Here is a 12772-nt window from a genome sequence, read left to right as displayed (position 1 = left end):
ACCATGGTTTCAACTGTACCACCTTCGTGAATTCGGTCCAAAGAGGGGGAAAAAAAGGAATAGCAGTGTTGACATCGGTGTCAAGTGAAGATTCTGCAAGTTGCCCGCCCAACGTTAACATAGATAACCTCCAGGTTACATCATCGGCAGAAGATTCAGTCAGGCAGCTGTGTCATCCACATTCACCTTGTGGTGATCCAAGATTCAGTTGAGTCAATAGTATCACGTAAAAATGTGCCCATAAGTACATAAACACAGTGCGAGGCAACAAGTGGCTGAGAATATGACTTGGGTCCAACAGGACTGAAAAAGCAAACGTCTAAGTGGGTACATTACATGAGTAAATGTATCTACCGACAAAGAAGTGCTTTATTTTGTTTTCCCCAGAAGTGAGGCTGGTTGAGTCAGAAGTGAGATTCAAAATTTTGAAGTGTCATGGTAGAGGGAGATATAGGAGAGAATGAATATCCAGTACAATTTTATCCATTTTTTTTTTCTTGTCATGAAATTGGTCGTACATTCTCAAGTTTTGCAAAAACACAAAGATTTCCAGTTGTCATCAAAGTTGTTATTGAAAACTGTTGAAAAACAACATAGTGGAAACTCAATATAAAGAGATCTGATGTAACAAAATACCTGATATAACAAACTTATTTCTCTGGTCTCATTGGTCCCAAGGATCTTGTTATACTGAGTTTCCACTGTATATATTTGATGCAAGTACTTAAAGAAAAGTAAAATGTGTAATTTGAAATGATATCAGAATAAGAGGGAGAGAGCGAGAGAGAGATGAGAGATAGTGAGTTGTGAAATGATGATACATGTATTTCAAAAATTTGTGGACATGTCCATTACAAGTAGGTGGGATATGCTCCAGTCTGACCGTTAAATCATTACAAAAAAACTAGACAAGCACTCTGAGAGCACAGACCTCGGCCAAGCAGTTACTTTCCACTGATGATCTTGCTCTTCCCAAAGAGATTTTTTTCTCTTCTCTACCAATGGGGAAAAGCTCTTTGGGCTCTTCCATAGAGATTAGTGATTTCCACCCATAGGTCTATACATGCTGAAAAATTGCCCGATTTCCCAATATAGGACTAGAAGCCTTTGTGACGTCATAAACCCTCAGCTGCACAGCGTGCCTCGGCCTAGCAGAAACTAGAGCACGCACTTTAGTGCAGGCATGCAAACCTCAAATACGCGCAGCCTGAACTCCCAAGTTCATTGACCCTACCTGTCAAAATATCAAAAATCCTTCATAAATTGCCCAAAAATTCTCGTATCAGTTAATCGTTTGTTACTTGTGTCATTCTCAACCTTTCCTGCAAGTTTCATCCCAATCCGTTATCTACTTTTTGAGTTATTTTGCACACAGACAAACGAACAAACGAACGAACAAACAAACGAACAAACCAACGGTAACGAAAACATAACCTCCTCCCTTGGCGGAGGTAACAAAATAAAGCAAAACAAACAAACCAAAAGCAAGACGTTTGCAGTCAGTCATTAGTTACGTTCAGACGGCGGGCCCTAACCTCGAGGTTAGGAAACCTCGAGGTTTAGCTCTTGCCCCCTAACTACGACGTGTGTCCACACAACGAATCTTAACCTCGAGGTTACGAAACCTCGAGGTTAAGCTTCTGCCCCCCGTAACTACGAGTGGGTCCCACTCGATGTTAAAACCACGGAACCGGAAGTTTCAGCCCACACTGCCAACAAGACGTCTATTCATTCTTTAGTCCAACCCTGTCGGACTCGCTTACAGGTACTCTTTTTCTCTGTCATGGTATGCAGAGATAGCACTGCACTGATGACTTTATGCCTTTATGAAGATATTCGTCGAAAACATTTTTTTAGCGTCGGAGAAGAATATAGAATACAGTAGCGAGTTCGACGTGTTCAGTTTCAGAGATCAAGCGCATGGGAAGAAAAGATGATGTTGTTATGTCGTGCGTCATAGGTTTTTCACGTGTAGTGTATTTGTGGTGTACGTTTGGGAGGTTGACCCGGAAGCAGAGGGAAATTGTGGGGGATGGGGTTTACGGCGAGGTCACTCTTAACTTCGAGTTCGTTGTTTTTTGTGTCCACACGGTGCTTAACTACGAGTGGGGACCCCCGCGGCTCGTGGTTGGAGCGCTAACCATCAGATTTCTCGTGGCTCAAAACATCGAGCAAACCTCGAGGTTTGCTAACTACAAGTGCGTCTTCACGGTCCCTAACTACAAGCTCTAACCTCGAAGTTTCCTAACTTCGAGGTTAAGGGCTCCTGTCTGAACGTAACTATTAGTTTTGTTTGGTGTAATCTCATCAATTGATTTAATCACGATAGACACCACGATGTTTAGTGGTAAGCCTATACGACTCATAACGCTGCATTGATGCTCATTGGTAAGCCTATGCGACTCGTAATGCCACATTGATGCTCTAGTTACAGTGGCGCACTACAGTGCCGCAAACTTGCAAAGAACATCAGCTTGCTAATAAACAAACAAGTTTGTGCAGGTTGTAACTGTATGAAACCTTGTATTTTTTTTTCGTAAGTTTCACGTACAGAATGGCCTGCAGCGGTCAACCGCACATTTTTCGTTATTTCTTAGTTTATTTTTTATTTATTTTTGGTGGCTTCAGAACAGATTGAGCAGAGTGACTCTGTCGTATCTCCTGCACAACATAACATTCTACAGAGACACCAAAGACATGTATGCCTGCATGATATGTATTCATTAAATTTTTGCTGACGCTGGATAAAAACAAAGAACAACACCAACAACAACAACAACAACAAAACATCAGTGTACTGCGTGATGAATTTACAACAACTTCCTTCCTTGAATTTTTGCGGGAGGAATTGAATGTGATCAATGTGCTAACACTTTTCCATTCTCTTTATTGTCTACCCGCAAAGGATGTTTATGCACAATTGATGGCTATGACATTTTTTTTTTAAATTCTGTGCAATGTTTAACTTTGTCAGTCAAAATGAATGTGAAAGAGAGAGTTTTCTTTCATTCTCTTTTAAAAAAAGATTATTCCTTTTTTTTTTTCTTCTGCGCAATGTTTAAGCGGGCTAGTGTCTAAGGGAAATGCGTGTTGTAGCAAAATCAACCCATCCTCAACAGGTTAACTTTGTCAGTCAAAATGGATGTGAAAGTGACCGTTTTCTTTTGTGCTTTTTCTCTTTGAATTGTTATATTAACGTGTGATCTCCTGATGTCTCAGCTCAGGTTTTCAGTCTGTTCATGCTCACCCATTTTTGTTAGGTAAATTGTCCAGTATGTTGCTAAAGCTCGTTTAAACTGATGTGGTTTGTTGCCACAATATTTAAAGCATTAAATGGCGTGGTATGGGCAATTTGTAATGCTTGTGGATTTTAGCATTGTTCTTGTCGTACACGCATCAAGACTGCAATTTCTTGTTCATTCATTCCTCGTGAAGATAAAGAATTGAATGAAATGGCAAATTAAAAACAATGCTCTAATGAGTTTCTGATTTTTATGTCTCGCATATGTTTTCATTGTCCTTTGTAATTAATCGTGAACATATTTGACCCATTCAGTAGCGACTGATTTGTTATGGGCCATTTAAAAGGCAATTGAGCAAATGTAACTATACTATTCAAAATGTATTGCAAGATTAATTTCATAAACACATTTTTGCAGACAAAAGTTTACTACCTTTCATTGTTACTTACTGCAAATTGTGCCACTTGGTGGGAATAGAAATATAGCACTGAATGCGTTCATGCTTTGAGTAATGATACGTTTGTGGCATTGAGAACTTTCAATCAGAAATATTTATGAGAAATGATTGCTAAAGCAAAGGTAACAGTGTGCTGCATTTAAATGGAATATAGTCTATGGTTATTGGTAGCACCTTTCGCTTTAAAAAAAAAAAGATGTAAATGTAGATTCGTAGGTATGCTAGTTGAGAGGGTGGATATTAACAAATGACAGAATTGTGGACAAAATTTTGAGAGAAATCTACCATAACTCATGACAGATATACCTCTGCACACTGAAGTTGTGAATACAATGACACATATTTGTGTATCCAGACTCATGTTATTCCTCTGAGGTAGTGTGTGTGCATGTATAGGTCTATCTGTGTGTGTGTGTGTGTGTGTGTGTCTGTCTGTCTGTCTGTCTGTGTATACTGTATATGTGTGTAAGTGGGGGCATTTGTGTAACACCACTATCCAGGAAAAATGTCAAGATGATTTCCCAATTAAAGATACAAAGTAAAGTTAATTATATTATGGTGTTTTGTGTGTTTATCTAAATGAAAGTCTATGTACAGCATCGTGCCAAGCAGTGTGCAGGCGTGGCTTGCAAAGGTAATTGTACTCATTCTTAAAATCACAGTAAATAAAGAATTTGCGCTCAATCTGCCCAACATGTTTCAAACATCTACGTGTTTGGATCTGACATAGGACAAATGACATACAACCAATGACGCATCTATTTCTGTCCCATATTTCAGTATTTATATTCAAATTCAATGAAACACACTTATATATCATTGTAATTAACAAGAAAAAAAAAATCCTCTATACCTTGGCAGATTACATAAATAAAAGGACCTGATAAGTCGAGCCAGACACGCATGTAATTTGATAAGTAAATGAACCACAATATGCAGATGTAAAGGACGGCTAAATCAGTGCTGTCGGGCATGACATCCCCTGCTAGCATGCACCTCAACGGTAATGGCAACCAACCTTTGGTGTGGATTTACAGGAGTTCAGACTATCATAAATAATCACTTTCAAGATGACACATCCAGATCTCAGAGCTGCCGACAATCGCACGTCAAAAAGAGATTCCAAAGTGTACAGTAGTTGTGGAGATCTGTAGCAAGATATCTGATATCTATAACGATAAATTTTGAAGGTCCCATTTCCATTCCTTTTATATTTCTTTGATTTTATCCCCGATATAACGAGGTGCCGGACACAACAAGGAAATTTCAGCTGTCCCAAGCAGCCTATTGTGATGAGTTTTCCCTGTACTTGTGTGTTCCATGCAGCTCAATTAGGCCAAAATAATAGCCAAATTGGGCAGGTCTTCGTATCTATCACCAGGACATTGAAGAGAAATTTTGGTTTTCAAGGAAAACCACCTGCTGAATCAGGTAGACTTGGCAGCTCCGAGATCTACCGTTAGTATTGAATTTTTTCGGCATTATAGGGCTGAGCAATCCATTCCTTCGCTCCCTTGCCTTCAGATGCGCATCAAACAGACTGTCCAGCTCATCTCTGACCAAATGACTCCATGTATTCTGTTGACCACTAGCTGTGTCTATGAAGTATTCTGCTCCATCCGAAATGCTTCGCGTCATGCAATCACAAAGACGATACATTAACACAAAACGACTACAAACAAGTTTATGCACATGTCATAACGATGCAGACGTCGTAAAATGTACCATCACTCTCACCGAACAGAGTTAGGATCAGCTGTTATAGATATGGAATGTATATTTGCAAGACCGCACTAACATCTCACCAGATGGTACAGTCGTATCTGCTAGTTGTCGGATAGGTCGGGAAAGAAAAATAAAATAGGCTAAACTATCTATCAGAGAAAGGACACTCATCCATTTATCATTGTTACATATGCCGAGACAGTCATCCTTCTTCCTTACTGAAATGAAGAAATGTCATCATATACCTGTTACTAAAAGACAACAACAAAGCAAATAAGATCCTGGTATATGAAGTGAGGAAAATGCATTGATATCATGGCAGTTCCTACATCCTGACAGACATAATATTCAACTCCCTTAGCCTCCTACCCTCCCCCCCCCCCCAAAAAAAAAGTTATATCAGCAGTTGTCGGATAGGTCAGGAAAGAAAAATAAAGTTGGCTAAACTATCTATCAGAGAAATGACACACATCCATTTGTCATTGTTGCCGAAGATGTGCATATGTTGAGACAGTCCTCTGTCTTCCTTACTGAAATGAAGAAATGTCATCATATACCTGTTACTAAAAGACAACAACAAAGCAAATAAGATCCTGGTATATGAAGTGAGGAAAATGCATTGTTATCATGGCAGTTCCTACATCCTGACAGACATAATATTCAACTCCCCTAGCCTTCCACCCCCCCCCCCAAAAAAAAGGAAAGTCATATCTGCATTTGATGGATAAGTCAGGAGAGAAAAATAAAATAGGCTAAACTATCTATCAGAGAAAGAACACATATCCATTTGTCACTGTTTCAAAATACATGTATGTGCATATGCTGAGACGGTCTTCCATCTCCCTTACTGAAGTGACGAAATTTCATCATCTGACACCCATTACTAAAAAACAACAACAATGAAGCAAATAAGATCATGGTGCATGAAGCAAGAAAAATGCATTAATCCGACAGTCATAACATTCAACTCCCCTAGCCCCCCCCCCCCCCTGAAAAAAAAAAAACAAAACAAATAGGGACACTTGAGTAATTTTTCAGATATTCTCACCATTACCAGGATATATTTCTTCCCTATCAAATTGAGTGGCATCATCCTCGCCCTAGCCTTCGATCATCTGGCCTTACTCTCCAGATGCCCATTACACATTGCGAGGGATATGGAGACTGGGCATTTTCCTCTATTGCCCCTCGCCCATGGAACTCCCTCATACACCACTTCTTGGTGAAGTTGACAATTTGGAAGCTTCACTCAAGACTCACATTTTTTCACCAGACATTCAATAACTAACTCTCTTGGAGCAGTCTGCCACTTTGAATATATTTTTTTCTTTAAACAGATAAATAAATATGGTGCCATGAAAGTGCTGTAAATCAAATGGCAGCGGTGATGATCAAAGAACACCAAACACGTTCTCACTGCTCTGACGATTGGAATGCAAATCACTAAAACCTACAGCACAGGCAGCAGAAATGGCAGGATGGGGGGGGGGGGGGGGGGGGGGGGATGAGGGGACCTTAGTGCCACCTTTCTGGCAATTATAAACATACTTTGCTTGTTAGCAAGAGAGTCCTAAAGTACAGTTACATTTGGGCAAAAGCAACAAAAACATAGAATTAACAAATTCACCAAAACTAAGAATATTTCTGGGATCTAATCCAAGATCTGTGGAACCCGTTTTTTTTTTTTTTACCCCAGGGTCACTGGGAGCAGTATACCACCTACCATCCAATGTATCTCAGGGGATAGCTGCATGATTTGAGAAACACCCCCAGGACACAGATGTAAATTCTAATACAAATCACATGATAGTTAAAGGGATGGTACTGTATTGGTTGAGGCGAGGATTCAGCCTCTAACTTTTTGCAAGACACGGAATAGACACCACATTGTGAAATGTTAAAGAGCATACAATTCTAAAAGGAATTCAAAGTTCATTTGATGAAAACGGTTTTGGAGTGGCTGAGATATCCAAAAAACAAAGTAAAACAAAGAGATCCTAATAAAAGGTGGGACCCACCTTTTAATAGGATTGCTTTGTTTTGGATATCTCAGCTATTTCAAAATCAAATTTAATCAAATAAACTTTGAATTCCTCGTGGAATTATGTGCTCTTTCATATTTCATACGAGGTTTCTCATCGTCTCAAAAAATCATCATCAAAAGAAGGTGGAAACCTGAAGCCCCATCTCAACTGAAACTGTACCATCATCCCTTCAAATCATGCAGATATATGAAAACAAGAAAATTAAAAGCAAAGAAGGCAAATGTAAGGTTTACATTAATGGTTTCCAGCATAACTTCTGTTAATCTAACTTGTGATGGTTGTGAAAGCATAAACGATTTGAATTATACAAATGTATGAGTGATGTCGAAATTTACCCTTCTCACTTAGCCAGTCAATATCTACTTTACTGCTAGTATACTATCCTTTGTTATTCCCAGTTAACAACTGAGGTATTGCCATTTACCAGACAGGTGTGTAATTCTAAAACAAAAAACAAGAAATTCTCCCTGCTTCATAGGTATAATGCCCAGCATAGACAATACTATCATGATCTTGCTTTTTATATAGAGGTGCATATATACCAACTTGCCACTCTAGTTGAGCCGCAAGGGCCATAGACTAGTGCCATGCAGCTAGGTGAATTGTCACAAATTGCTGTAAACATACTGTACACGTAATGTTATGCTAGAGATCCATGGTATATACAAGCATGTGAATGCCTTTTTAAAGGCACACACAGACACAGTGGCGGATCCAGAGGGGGGCGTACCGGGCGCCCGCCCCCTCTTTATTTTTGGTTAAAACAAAAGAAATAAAACGAAAAAAAATGGGGGGGGGGATGCGTGCGCCCCCTTTAATTTTGCAAAAGCGCCCCCTTTAATTTTGCAAAAGCGCCTCCCCTTCACGAAATTCTTGGATCCGCCCCCGCAGACATGGGAGGTGACAAATCGGCCCTGGACACGTAATCCCTGCACCGACATTACAACACCATCTAGAATGTAGTGCCGAATGCATAACTCACTATCCTTGCAACCCCCAGGGGCCCGGGTGCCAACTTTTGTTTGCCTTTTTCTTTTCTTTTAACTCATATGACGATAAGCTGATATTGCTATTCCCACAGACGCCTGCCTGAGCATACTCAGGCCTGTCTTCAATGGGTTATAAAATGAAAATAGGTAATTAGCGCTGAAAAAAAAAAGAAAATCAGACAAAAGTTGATTTTCAGATATAATACATACAACCTACATGCTAATGGTTAGGTTATCTAAACTGGGACTGCCTGCATGTCTTTGTGAATGTAGTAAAATCTGGTTGAAGCATGAAAAACAGACAGTCACACACATGCATGCACACACACACACACACATACGTGTATATGAGTATATATCGTCGCTGGGGTGATAAGACCTTGTATCTGCAATTTTGGTGAAAATGAGTTTTTTGGATTAATGGTCAAATAATGGGTTAAGTGATGTCCTGTCCAAATCCCAACTGTCTTACTCCAAAAATGAAGCCACCACGGCATGTCAAAGGAAAGGCTATCCCATTCGCCACAGTGCTTTGGCCGCCATGTTTTTTGGCTCTCCTGAACATTTGACATTTTGTAGATACGAGGTTTTATCGCCCCAGTGACGATATATATATGTATATAAAGCTAAGAGAAAAGCAGTTAATGCATTTTAGCAAACAAGCTCTTTTTATTGCAATAAGAATATCTTCTTGGCTAAAATGTATTAACCATTTTTCTTGACTATCAATGTGTTTAAATGTCAATATGTGGATAAATCAACATAAAATTTATACACAACACACATGCACACACAAGGTGATTACAGAGGGATATTTTCAGCTTCTGCTTGATTGTGTAAATCTATGCTCCATATTATTGCTCAGCAATGTATGATGCACAAAAGTCAGTTGTTAATATCAGAAAAATCAGACTTTTCATGAAGAAATGGGGAACCAGAGGTGACGTTTAGAGTCTGAATTTTATATTTCATCGGGACACGACAGCGACAACATGCTGAATTTCATTTGCATGACATCAAATCAACAAAATCTGTTACACAGAACTCCACACAGTATTCCTGTTATTGATTTTGTCACATTTGTGCACTGACCAAACTTAAAACGTTCATAAGGCTATGCTCTAAAAAGAACAAATAAATGACCAAAGCTTTAGTCATAATGGACCACAGATAGGAGAGAGAGAGAGAGAGAGTGTGTGTGTATGTGTGGTCAAAATATCACTTCTAATCAATGGCAAAATATGACAGCAACTACACACCTAGCAAGCAGAAATTAATACATACAAGAACAAAGATGTACAGTGTGGTAGCATGATAGACAAAAACGAAAATTACAGGCATACAAAAGACAAATAATTCTAAATCAAGCTTAAAGGAATGGTATAGTATTGGTTGAGGATTCAGCTTTTAACTTTTTGCAAGATACCTAGAAACCACTTTATGAAATGTTAAAGAGCATACAATTCTAATAGGAATTCAAAATTTATTTGACACAAATCTGTTTTGAAATGGCTGAGATATCCCAAAACAAAGTATAAACAAAGCAATCCTAATAAAAGGTGGGTTCCACCTTTTATTAGGACTGCTTTGTTTTGGATATTTCAGCCATTTCAAAACCGATCTTCATCAAATAAACGTCAATTCCTCTTAGAATTATATGGTCTTTCATATTTCATAAGAGGTTTCTTATTATCTCAAAAAAATCATCATCAAAAAATATTGGAAACCAAAAGCCCCATCTCAACCAAAACTGTACCATCCCTTAAAAAATATCAGAGATTGCACATAATCCTGCTGGATTTAAATCTATGAGTTAAGTCAGCTTGACATGGTGTAACTAAGTTTTCAAGCTGCAATAATACACTACACATTTTTGCAGTATTTGAAAAGAAAGAAAGAAAAAAGTGACAGAGACAATGAGGCCCCCAAACTATGAGACACACAATTGTTGGTGATGTTGCAGTATATTTCAGTGTTCACTGTGGCGTCCCACTTCAAAATTTGATCAGGAAAGAAGGAAAAGAAAAACCTGAAACAAACAAACGATTATCAAAGGGAACCACACAGCTCCCAGGAAAGATGGATATTCAAAGCATATCACATGTGTTGTCACACAAATCTTATAGAGAATGCATCAGTGGGAAGATGTCAAACAAAATCATCAAATATTGTACATCTGTGACTCGTCTGACAATGAAGTGTAAGTTTCACTACTCAACTGGCCTCAGCTCTCTTTACTTTAAGCTCCGCAATTAAAACTTGTGGAGTTTTTATACACCAACAATAGATATATGGTTTGCTAGCAACATTGAAGAGAGCCGGAGGGTAGCACTCGTAATCATGGAAATGAACTCAGTACCCTAACACAGATGAGTACACACCGTTTGCTCTTACAACATATTACGAAAGCCTTGACAAGAGGCTATGAGGAGAACCTGTACACTGTGTACACACTGCATGTTCATATAAATATATGAACTCCTTGACACAAGACTGAGGAGATAGAAGCCAGCAAACAAAGAATTCACACACTTTGCTCCTCCATCCACCAAACTGAGAGTACTACCTTTTTAATTACACCAGAGCTTAAGACTAGTTACATCTGCTGAGACCATCACAAAAGAAAACCCCCCACAAATTAATACGATGAAATATTCTGTGTTATTAAATCGCATCTTGGCACAAATTTGTCTAATATATCCAAGTGGAGCACAAACATCACAGACGCATATTAGGAAAATAGATTTTGCAGGTATGCATATTAAAGCTTCATAGCAGAATTTCAGATGATTAGCAACTATACCTGGTGATCTGCAATGACCAACACATTACATCTCTGGCGACTTTCATTTGTGTTTCCTATCCCGTATCAGAACACAGAACAAGAAAATGGATTTTAATTCTGAAGTGATTTAAATTGGGAGAATTGAGGTTTCTCAAATAACCACCATGTGTAATTTAATACCAAACTATAAGCTCATCACATCCTCACCAAATTCGTCAGTTTTAGAAAATGTTGGTCAATGAGAAAAGATGTCAGAGTTTTGTAGATATGTCCTAATAGAGATGGATATCATGCATGAATCCCATCTACCCTTACTAAAATCATGAGTACGAGCATGCTGTGTGCGTAAATTTTTTTCTCAGTGATTTGAATTTGTGCTAGTCCTGATAGTCTTGGCACACCAAAATATTCCTTGCTGTATAGACTAATGCAATGCATATCATCTCAAAAAAGGGAAAGTGATCCATGTCTTATTTCCTTATTACTCATTTATTGTTCTGTAACAGCTGTTCTTAACTGCCCATTTAACCACATGTGAAATTTTGTGTCAGCATGTCTCAATTCACAGAATATCATGCTGGCGATGTCTATGCTGTGCACAGTGTAGGACATTGTACATGCTATGGGAAATGATACAACATTCATTAGACTTTTGATGAAAACAATTCTGGTAGATGCATACTGCCTGATTGTGTTGCTTATCTGCCTCCGGTGTATTGTTAGAATATCTCAGTACTGAATAATATAATCTGCATAAATTGCATTTGACTCTGTGAGACGCATGGTTTCTTATACGCACGGCAACAAGCACTTCACGACTCGCAAGGACTTTGCAACGACGGTCACTTGGCTGTCCTGCGTGGTCCTCATTCATGCCATTTTTCTTCTTTTTTTTTTCTTTTTTTTTTGCATGGATGTACAGTAAGATGTCCAAAGAATGGAAAAGCTGACAGCATGCGCAATTATCGCGTAACAAAGCTTCTGTTTGAAAATGGAAGTGACAGACGAGCACCAAGTATATCAACAGTAACACTGGAGAGACTTGGCACACACACACTGTTCGGGCAAGCTGTCTAAGAGTGAAATGCAATATGGCACGTTTTTCAAGAATGTACAGTTTTGATTAAGTCTAACCGGCCTCGTAATATTTCACATTTACAACCACAATGCTCAATCACAATGAGTTCACCAGATGACCAAGAAAAAAAAAAGAAAATAAATAATACAAAAATACAAAGCAAAAGCTGCCATAAAAGTACCAAGGAGTTACACCTGTTAAGGAATAATTTTTTTTTCACTGATATATTACGACACACTATTTGACAGCTATGAATTGATCCCTGCGCTGAAATCAACTAAGAAGATGCGAACAGATTGTAATGATGAAATTACTGTACAACAGCACCAAATACGAATAGACTACACATAACATCCTGCAAACTCAAACATCAATACAGTCAGCCCTGAATAAGTTACAATCCACGCGAAATCAGCAATTGGATTCTTACGAACTTCTGGAATAATCAACC

This window comes from Diadema antillarum, unplaced genomic scaffold (genome assembly GCF_040938485.1).
Source record: "Diadema antillarum isolate AM-2024a unplaced genomic scaffold, OU_Dant_1.0 seq00000807_RagTag, whole genome shotgun sequence".
Lineage (NCBI taxonomy): Eukaryota > Metazoa > Echinodermata > Echinoidea > Diadematoida > Diadematidae > Diadema > Diadema antillarum.
The sequence above is the reverse complement of the archived record's forward strand: the minus strand, read 5'-3'. Positions refer to the sequence as shown.